The 10,168-nt window shown below is 37.9% G+C and overlaps 1 pseudogene; it reads left to right on the top strand.

Annotated features, from left to right (window-relative positions):
• The first annotated feature begins 2,427 nt into the window (after positions 1-2,427).
• LOC113186823 (large ribosomal subunit protein eL34 pseudogene) lies at positions 2,428-2,774 on the top strand (annotated as a pseudogene).
• The last annotated feature ends 7,394 nt before the right edge of the window (positions 2,775-10,168 follow it).

The following is a 10,168-nucleotide window of genomic DNA, read 5'->3' as shown; positions in this document are numbered from 1 at the left end:
GAGGACAACCTTAGCAACTTAAAAAGACCCAGTCTCAAAATAAAAAAAAAATTTTTTAAATTATTTTTTATATTTATTTTTTAGTTGTAGTTGGACACAATACCTTTATTTTTATTTATTTTTATGTGGTCCTGAAGATCAAAACCAGGGCCCTACACTTGCTAGGCGAGCGCTCTAAGGCTGAGCTACAACCCCAGCCCTCAAAATGAAAACATTAAAAAAAAAAAAAAGACTGGGAATGTGGCTCAGTTGTTAAAAGTTCTCTAATTGCTAATAAATAGAATTTTTTACATGATTTTATTACATGAAAGACGTAAAGAAACTACTATTTGGCTGTTTAATGTTAAATATTTGTTTGTGCTGAAATAAGATCAGTTTTTCCTGAAGCCTTGTAGCCTATTGGCAAATTGCTTGGAGACCACATTTATAAGCAAGTCAGTATAGGAGCTTATATACATGGGAAAAAAAGTGTCTCTTTCTGAATCTATGTTAATTTTCATGCTTCACTGACTCATTGTGACTTTGATAGGGAAAGCCATTTGGGGACATTTTACTCACTTTTCAATTTATACAAAGTAGCTGTGATAGAATAGGACAGCAAAAAATAAATAAATAAATAAATAAATAAATAAATAAATAAATAAATAAATAGAGGGAAAGAGAAGATATTGTTATGTAAAACTTACATGAGGACATTATTTTGGACTAAGTTTCTGCATTTGGCCCCAAAAGACCCAACTAAAAACCAAAATGGAATCACTCATGTTAATGTTCCATGTCACAAGGTAAGACTAAATGAATATTTGACCCTAAGTGAAAGGAAAGTGATCATGACACTTGGAACAACCAAGAGATCTTTATTTCGGTGGTGTCTGATTGACAGGGAAGGAAGAGGAAAAAAGAGAAAGAAAGCAAGAGAGAGTGGGGAAAGAGAGGGAGAGAGCAAAGCAACAGGGAGAGAGAAAGCGAAAGGGGGGAGGGCAAAGAGAGAGCGCAAAAGAGAGAGGTCGAAGAAAGGGGGGAGGGAGAGCAAAGTGCAAGAGAGAGTTCTGGCAGGAGAGTTTTTTTTAGCCAAAATCTAATGGGGTCTCTGGGTCTGCAAGCTGCCTTGTTGGCATACAGTGATTGGGTGAAACAGTAGTTGCTAAGGGTGTCATCTTCTGCCCTCAGGCAGACCAGGCAGGGGCCAGATGTGGGTTTCCGTTGCACCAAATGGGTGGGGTTCGAGTGTTCAGCCTTGAGGCAAACAAGCAATAAGGAACCAGAAGTTGGGGGTTCAGTATTTAGCCCACCCTGCAGCTAACATTTATTCAGCCTGCCCTACAGCCAACACTAAGAAATGGGGAGAAATAATAGCCATATTTCCCAATCACAAGTTTAATTGGCATGATAAATTTCCTCTCTTTTAATTCTTCAACAAAATAACCTAAGGTTAGGGCTGGGGCTGTAGCTCAGTGGTAGAGTGCTTGGTTAGCATGGTGAGAGGCACTGGGTTCAATCCTCAGCACCACCTTAAAAAAATAAAGTTATAAAAATTTATATATATTTTTTTAAAAAAACTAAGGTTAAGCAACCAATTATTTTTCAATTCTGTCATCCTATTTCCACCTTTTTAGGAAAGTAAACTTAAAAGAACCATTCTGTTTTTTGTTGTTTGTTTCTGCTTTTTTTGGCCCTTCTGTCTATAAATCCAACCCCCTTTGCTCAGCCCATCAGAATATTTATTCTGTTTTATGGGATGAGCTGTTACCTGATTCCAGAATTGCCAAAAAAAAAAAAAAGCTAATTAAGGTTTTCTTTATATTTTCTATCATGTCAAGGATTGAACTCAGGGCCGCTCTACCACTCAGCTATACCCCTCCCCTTTTTTATTTTATCTTGAGGCAGGTTCTCACTAACTTGCTCAAGATGACCTTGAGTTTGAGATCCTCTTGCCTTAACCAGAGTAGCTGGGATTATGGGTGTGCATCACCACATTCCACTTCAATTAAGATCTTTAAATTTTTGTTAATTGTGTCTTTAGATGGGAGAAAAAAATATTCAAGTTGGGCATGGTGGCTTACACCTATAAACCCTGCTCCCCCGGAGGTTGAAGCAGGAGGATCACAAATTGGGGGCCAGCTGAAGCCATTTAGCAAGACTCAGGAAGAAAGAGAAAGGAGGGGGATAGGGGAGTAGGTAGAAGAGGAGAAATAAAAAAGGGCAGGGAACATAGCTTAGTGACAGAGCACTTGGCCTAGAATGAGAGGTTCTGGGTTCAATTTCCAACATCACACACAATGCCAACATAGACTGATATACACTTAAAAGTGATTAGTGATAGGCAAGATGGCACATGTTTTGGAAGCCAACCTGGTTAACTTAATGAGACCCTGTCTCAAAATTTAAAAGGGCTGGGGATGGGAACAGCATCTAGAGGCACTCAGAATGGTCCAGCATTTGATATACCTTCATAGGCTATCTGACAATACAACATCTAACAAAACTAGGTCATCCCTAACCACTGGTAATAGTGTCATTTACATTTATGCAAAAGGTTTGGGAAAGCACCAAAATCTTCATTTGGTGTGTACCCAGGCAGAATGCAAGGGGTTCATGCTGTGAGACCTTAAGTCATTATGAGATTGTCTAAAATGAAAAACCATGTCAGCAGGGCCTATGGTGATTCAATGTGTGTCTAATGTGTCCAGGATAGGATCAAACATGCTTTCCTTTTTAAGGAACAGAAAATCATTGTGCAAGTGTGGAAAACACAATCAGAGTCAGAAAGCTAAATTTAAAAAAAAAAAAAAGTGTGTCACATTAGATTGGATAGAGAGAAGTGATGGGAGGGGAGGAGAGGGGATGGGGGGATAGGAAGGGCAGCAGAATAAAATAGACAAAAAAAAATTTATGAAGAGTCTAAAAAATATAATGGCAGCGTCAAGATGTGGCTTACTGGTAAACAGCTCAGTGCTTGCCTATCATGCTCAAGGCACTTTGGTTTAAACCCCACCACTGCACCCCATCTTCACTAAGAGAGAGAGGGCGGGGGAGGAAGGGAATGGGAGCACATAGTATAGAAAAATAATTTATTTTGTAATATGATATGGATGATGATTTTCTACTATCAAAAAAAAATCCAGATGTGGATTATGGTTGGGACTAGAGTAAACAAAAAAAAAAAGAGAGAGAGAAATTTGGGTAGTAAAAAGTCAAAAGGAAAAAAAAGAAGAAGAAAAAAAAGGACTAGAGATTTAGCTCCGTGGTAGAGGGCTTGCCTAGCATATGTAAAGCTCAACTCAATTTATTTATTTATATATTGGTACTGGGGATTGAACCTAGGGGTGCTTAACTACTGAGGCACATCTCCAGCTTTTTGTATTTTTAATTCGGAGTCAGGTCTTACTAAATTGCTTAGACTGGCCTCAAACTTGTAATTCTCCTGCTTCAGCCTCCTGGGATACAAGTATTCACTACCAAGCCTGGCCCTTATTATTGAATTTAAACATGTTAGATATTAACTAAACATCTGAGAAATAATGCAAAGAAAAATAGACAAACACTACCTATTATTTGCCAGTCTCTATAATAGCTTATCAAAAATTCTCATCATAAACCAGGCACAATGGCATCTGTCTGCCTGCTATCTCAGCCACATGGGTTCAATCCCCAGTATGGAAAAAAAAAAAATTCTCATTGAGACAACTATGTTAATCCTTATTTCTCAAAGGAACTCAAAGGAACAGAAAAGAATACCTAAGATTACTCGCTAAAACATGGCAAAAAATGAGATTTCCAGCTAAAGTTTGGCTCTGATCCATTTTTCCACATTGTTACCTGCATTGTATTTGTCATTATTTTTTTATTTTAATCATTCTTGTAAGAATGCACTGATATTTGATTTTAACTTAATTTGCATTTCCATAATGACTAATATAATGGAACATTTTCTCCGGTGGCATATTTTCTGTCATCTGTGTATGCTGTCATTTCTTTGCTTTTTTTTCTAATTTGAATTTTGGTTGTTTAATGTTGTGTTGAGAATTCTTTTTATTTATTTATTTATTTATTTATTGCTTGCTTGCTTGCTTGGAGTATAGGGTATAGAACCCAGGGGTGCTTTATCAGTGAGCTACATTTCTACATCTCCCATCCTTCTATTTTTTATTTTGCTAAATTGCTGAAGCTGGCTCTGAATTTTCAAGCTTCCCACCTAAGCCTCCCAAGTTGCTGGGGTTCAGGTGTGCACCACCAAACCCAGTTGGAGAGTTCTTTATATAATCCAGATAGTAGTCCTTTTGTTGAATATATGAATCACAAGTATTTTCTCAACCCTTTCTTTTGAAGTTTTTTTTTTTTTTTAACAGTACTTGTGGTTGAACCCAGGAGCACTGTACAGTGCCATATAGCTACATCCCCAAACCTATTTATTTATTTATTTATTTATTTATTGATGTAGTACTGGTAATTCAACCCAAGAGTACTCCATTGAACTACATCCCCATTCTTTTTTATCTTTTATTTAGAGACAGGTTGCTAAGCTGCCCACACTGGTCAAACTTGCCCATCCTCCTGCCTGGGACTCCCAAGGAAATAGGATTAGAGGAGTGCACATCTGTGATTGCTTTTTACATTTTCAGTATATTTCACCAAATGTGGTGGTATGCCTCTGTAGTGCCAGCTACTGAGGAGGCTAAAGCAGGAGAATCCTTGAATCTAGGAGTTAGAGGGCAGCAGCCTGGGCAACATAGACCCCCACATTAAAAAAAAAAATACACTTCATATGCTCAAAAAGATTAGAGAAAAACATGGGTATTATGATAAAAGAATTAGGAAATGTAAAACAGCCAAATCAAACTTCTTGAGATTAAAAAAAAAAATACAGTGTCTTAGATGAAAAACACATAGGATGAGACAAATAGGCAAGGCAGAGTACAGACTTGTGCAGTTGAAGGCAAAGCAATGGAAATGCCAAAATGAAACTCAGAAAAGATCTGGAAATTTTATGGAGCAACTAAGTAGCCTAAATAACATATAAAGTAGAGTCTCAGATAGGAGGGGGTAAGGATTTAGACCAAAAATATTTGATGAAATAATGACTATTTATGAAATATGAAGAAAACTGTAAACCATCTGATCAAAGAAACAAGAAATTCCAAATAAAATAATCACAACTTAGCATATCTTACTTAGAAGTAGATGACAAATTAGTATATTAAAAGATGTTCATGATTATTCAGCAGGGGAATGCAAATTAAAATAACATAAATGCTAAACAAAGATACAAAGCAACTATAATTCTCATATGTGTCTGGTATGAAATTCAAAATGGTACAGCCACTTTGGAGTGTAACAGTCTTTGAAGAAGTTAAATTCTTATCATGCACTTTAGCAGTTCTAGTCTTCTATTTTGTTACCAAAGAATACATTCATGTCCTTACAGACTAGTACAGAAGATCTCTAAAGCAGCTTTACTCACAGCTGAAATCCAGCAACAACCCAATGCCCATCAATAACACAGGCTAGTAAATATATGCCAGCATAGCCATTTAATAGATTTGGCATTATCAAAGTACCAAACTACAGATTCAGATAAAATCACATGTTTTCAAAGTGGTACAGCCATAGACCCAAAGTACATATTCAAGTAGAGGTGCAGGACTATCCCAAAAGCATTATGTTGAGTGAAAGAAATCAAACATTAAGAGTTCCCCTCACCCTACTCCCACCTCTGCATAAAAGATTACATACTGAGCTGGGCATGGTGGCACATGCCTATAATCCCAGCAGCTCAGGAGGCTGAGGCAGGAGGATTGCAAGTTCAAAATCAGCCTCAGCAACTTAGTGAGGCCCTAGGTAATTTAGCAAGACCTTTTCTCAAATAAAAAATAAAAAGGGCTGGGGTTGTGGCTCAGTGTTTGAGCACCCCTCGGGTCAGTCCTGGGGGTGAGTGGAATAATTACATACTTTATGATTCCACTTACATAGAATTCTAGAAAAACAAAGGCCATGGTAATAGAAAGCATATAAATGGGTTCTAGGGATTGGGAGGGTACTAACTTCAAAGGGAGCATGATGCAACTTTTTGGATTAATGGTAATACTTTTATTTATTGGCACTTTATCCCACTGAGCAACATCCCCCCAGCCTTTTTTTTTTTGAGACAAGTTCTTGCCATGTTGCTAAGGCTGGCCTTAAACTTTCAGGCCTCCTGCCTCAGCCTACCGAGTTCCTGGGATTACAAATATGGACTACATCCACCTTAAAATTTTATATCTTGTAAATTGTGGCTGGGCTGACCAAAGAGAATGAGAGAAGATATTCTGGAAACTATGATCTGAGCAGTAATATAGAGGAAAGCCAACCGAGCCGCCTGAGATCTGTGGTAAGAACTGCTCAGAGATGAACAGTGAGTCACCGCTTTGACTCAAAATGAGATAATGAGGGAGGGATTGTTAAATTTGAGGTTGTAAGTTTGCTTTCAAGGGTGGCGAGGTAAGGTGGAGTTTGTTTTCTTTTACCCAAGATTAGCAGAGTTCCTTAATTCATCAAGAGATAAAAGAACTGTTAGAACTGTAAGTAGATGATGACAATAAAACTAATTTTTATAAAGAAAAAGCAGATACAAAGAGCTGAAGTTCTATAATGTGAAGCAGTACATACTTGGACTGCTAGGTTATGGCACATTTCCTCTACCCTCACGCTTATAAGTATTCACGATCATTTGAACCAAAATATTCAGATTAAAACTTTGGGGCTGGGGATGTGCCTCAAGCGGTAGCGTGCTCGCCTGGCATGCATGTGGCCCGGGTTCGATCCTCAGCACCACATACAAAGATGTTGTGTCTGCCGAAAACTAAAAAATAAATATTAAAATTCTCTCTCTCTAAGAATTCAAAAAAAAAAAAAAACTTTGAAAATAATGTTTGAATAAACAAACCACCTTGCTTAAGGCAGTAGGGAGTTAGTAATTTCAGGGTTTATTTAATATGTTATTTATAAAAAAATTAGAATTTCTTTTAAGAACCGTGAATAACTAAAAATTCTAAGGTTAACTGCTTTTGGCAAATTGGAAATGTAACAACAGGAATAGCTCCCTCTCATACAACTCTCCTAAGTGTTGCTTTTTGCAAACAACTTTCCTAATCAGATAATGATTATTTCTACCCAGACATAATAAGAGTAGGAAATCAAACTGCCCTGGACAATGAAAGCAACTTGAGAAAACTTCAAGTATTAAAACTATGGACTCCAATCACAAAATTTTTTTAAATTGTCAGAAATTTTCATTTCTTGGCTGGAGATGTATGTAGTTTCATGACAATATCTGCCTAGCATGGGCAAGACATAGGGTTCCATAACCAGCACTGCAAAAACAAACAAAAAAAGGAAAAAAAGGAAAAAACTGTTCACTTTATAAAGGAAAATTTAACTTTGCTTTACTTCCAGTGTTTCTGCCCCCCTCCCTTTATGTGTGTATGTGGGGGGGGGTACTAGGGATTGAACCCAGGACACTCTACCTCTGAACTAGATCCCCAACACTTGTTATTTGCCCAGGCAGACCTCAAACTTTGATGGTCCTGCCTCAGGCTCTCCAGTTGCTGGAATTACAGGTGTGCAACTCGGAGCCTGGTTTCTTCAGGTTTGTACAAAGATGTTACAAGTTAACTTTAGTGTTACAGCACTTTTGGTTCTACTGTGCTTTAATCCAAGGCTTAGTTGAAGGGGAATAAGGCTTAGCTTTCATATTAAACAAGTTTTTTTGAAGGTCATCTTAATAGAAAGTTCATCGAGAAATAACTCAAGATATCAACAGCTTATTATGGTTTAAAATTCCCCTCAAATTGGATCCTCACATTTATTCTACATGTGAATTAGGTTGTTGTTTCAAAAATAAAGATTTGATTTTTGTCACACACACACAGTTTTATTTGAAAATTATCTTAATTCTTGCCAGAAGGGTGATGCCCATCTGTAATGCCAGCAATTTGGAAGGCTGAGGCAGGAGTATCGCAAGTTTAAGGTCAGTCTCAGCAATTTAGTAATTTAGACCTTGTCTCAAAAAAACAAAAAGGTATGGGGATATAGTCCAGTGATAGAGCACTCCTGGGTTCAATCCCCAGGAATCATTCCCTCCACAAAAAAAAAAAAAAAGAAAGAAAAAGAAAAAGAAAATCACTTCTCTTTTTTTTTTTTTTTTTTGAGAGAGAGAGAGAGAGAGAGAGGAGAAAGAGAGAAATTTTAATATTTATTTTTTAGTTTTTCGGCGGACACAACATCTTTGTTTGTATGTGGTGTTGAGGATTGAACCTGGGCCGCACGCATGCCAGGCGAGCGAGCTACCGCTTGAGCCACATCCTCAGCCAGAAAATCACTTCTCAATTAAAAAGAACAATTTACAAGGCAAATGTTTTTAAAGACATTTTAAAAAACTCATTTGCTGTAATAGTAAATTTAAATGCTCAAACAATACCAAACCATTTTTTTGTATTTTATTAGTTGTTGATGAATTTTTTAATTGATTTATTTATTGGTATGTGGTGCTGAGAATCATTCCCAGTGCCTCTCACATACTAGGCAAGTGCTCTACCACTGAGCCACAATCCCAGCCCGATAACCAAACCATTTTTACTATTTTATGTTGACAAGAAATAAATTTCATACTTTCCATTTACATATGAAATATGTGGCAGTTGGTGAAAATGTCTAGTTACACTGTAAAAGTCTAATTCTTACTCACCCTCTCTCAGTTAAGATGTTAAGCGGCAGAGGAAATCCACTGGCTGTATTAGTTCTAAATTCAAAGAACTTCTTTGAGTCTTCTTTTGGCTATTTATACTAACAGCCCTCCTCTCATCGTCTGATTTAAATTTAAAAGATAAAAGATCCTTTCCAAGCTCTACTTCTTCAGGTGGAAGTTACTTCTGCCCCTAAGAAAATGGGAGATAGATTTAATCCAGGAGTTTAACCTACCAGGTGACACTTGTTAAAGGGTTTCCTTAAGCTGTATGCTGGGTTAAATCAAGGCATATTAAATGATTCAGCAAATAGTTGTTGAGTCCCTCCTTTGCTCCAGGCAATATTAGACACTAGATAATGTTAAAGGGTAAAAATCCATAAAATCCAACCAGACTGTCACTGGAGAAGACATCTCTGAAGTAGGTTTCAAGGAGTTCCCAGAGGGAAGAGAAAATATAACTCAGGACCAGGGGGTTTCTTGCATATGTGATGGAAAAGAATTACAGCATGTGCCAGTCAAAGGCTTAGAGAGAGATTTATTTAGGAAAGTAGATTCGATATTCAAGGAAAAATGGAGGCAATCTCAAGAGAGATGCCTCTGGGGTAAAGCAAGGGCTACACATTCAGGAGAGAAGGCAGGCTGGCTCCAGAGAGAGAGACAGCAACCCCTCTGGTGTGGGGTGCTACTATTTATAGGACAGTTGCTAAGGCTGGCTGGAGGTGGAGCTATACAATTTTGTCAGTTTTTCCTGTGCTTGAGCACTGCCCTCAGGTTACAAAGGCATGGGTTAAGGGTGAGGGCTCAGTACTTGTAATTTTAGTGGGTGTTTCCTGCATTTCAATGAATTCCAGGCAATTCCTTTGAGACACAGTATCTTTCGTTGTATTTCCAAATTTCTATCTTAGAAGATAAGACATGGTCTTGCAATCTCATGGAGGAGAGAATGCTAACCTGGAGGTCAACTAAGTGATTACAAATCAGTATAAGCATGGTAGCCCTAGATAGCTGTGTGATCTTAGGAGGGACATCCACATGCTCTTTTTTATTTTTATTTTTTGGGGGGAGTACCACAGATTGAACTTGGGGGCACTCAACCACTGAGCCTTAACCCCAACCCTATTTTGTATTTTATATAGAAATAGGGTCTCACTGAGTTGCTTAGTGCCTAACTTTTTGCTGAGGCTGGCTTTGGCCGTCCTCCCTATTCACTGGGATTGCAGGCATGGGCCACTGTGCCAGGCTTCCACATGTTCTTTAAGGTTTGAAAAAAACAATAGGGAGGTGCAAAGTGGATAAGGGGTTTGGGGAATGTGTGCTGCAGAGTCCTGTAAATAAACTGAAAGATAAATCAGAGAATCTGGCTTAGATTGAGGAAAGGCCCTTTCTTCTTTCCCCTCTCCTCTCCAGTTTCCAAGAGCCAGTGTTTGTAAAAGCCCAAGGCCAGCA

This window comes from Urocitellus parryii, chromosome 7, assembly GCF_045843805.1.
Source record: "Urocitellus parryii isolate mUroPar1 chromosome 7, mUroPar1.hap1, whole genome shotgun sequence".
NCBI classification, from domain to species: Eukaryota; Metazoa; Chordata; class Mammalia; order Rodentia; family Sciuridae; genus Urocitellus; species Urocitellus parryii.
The sequence above is the reverse complement of the archived record's forward strand: the minus strand, read 5'-3'. Positions and strand labels throughout refer to the sequence as shown.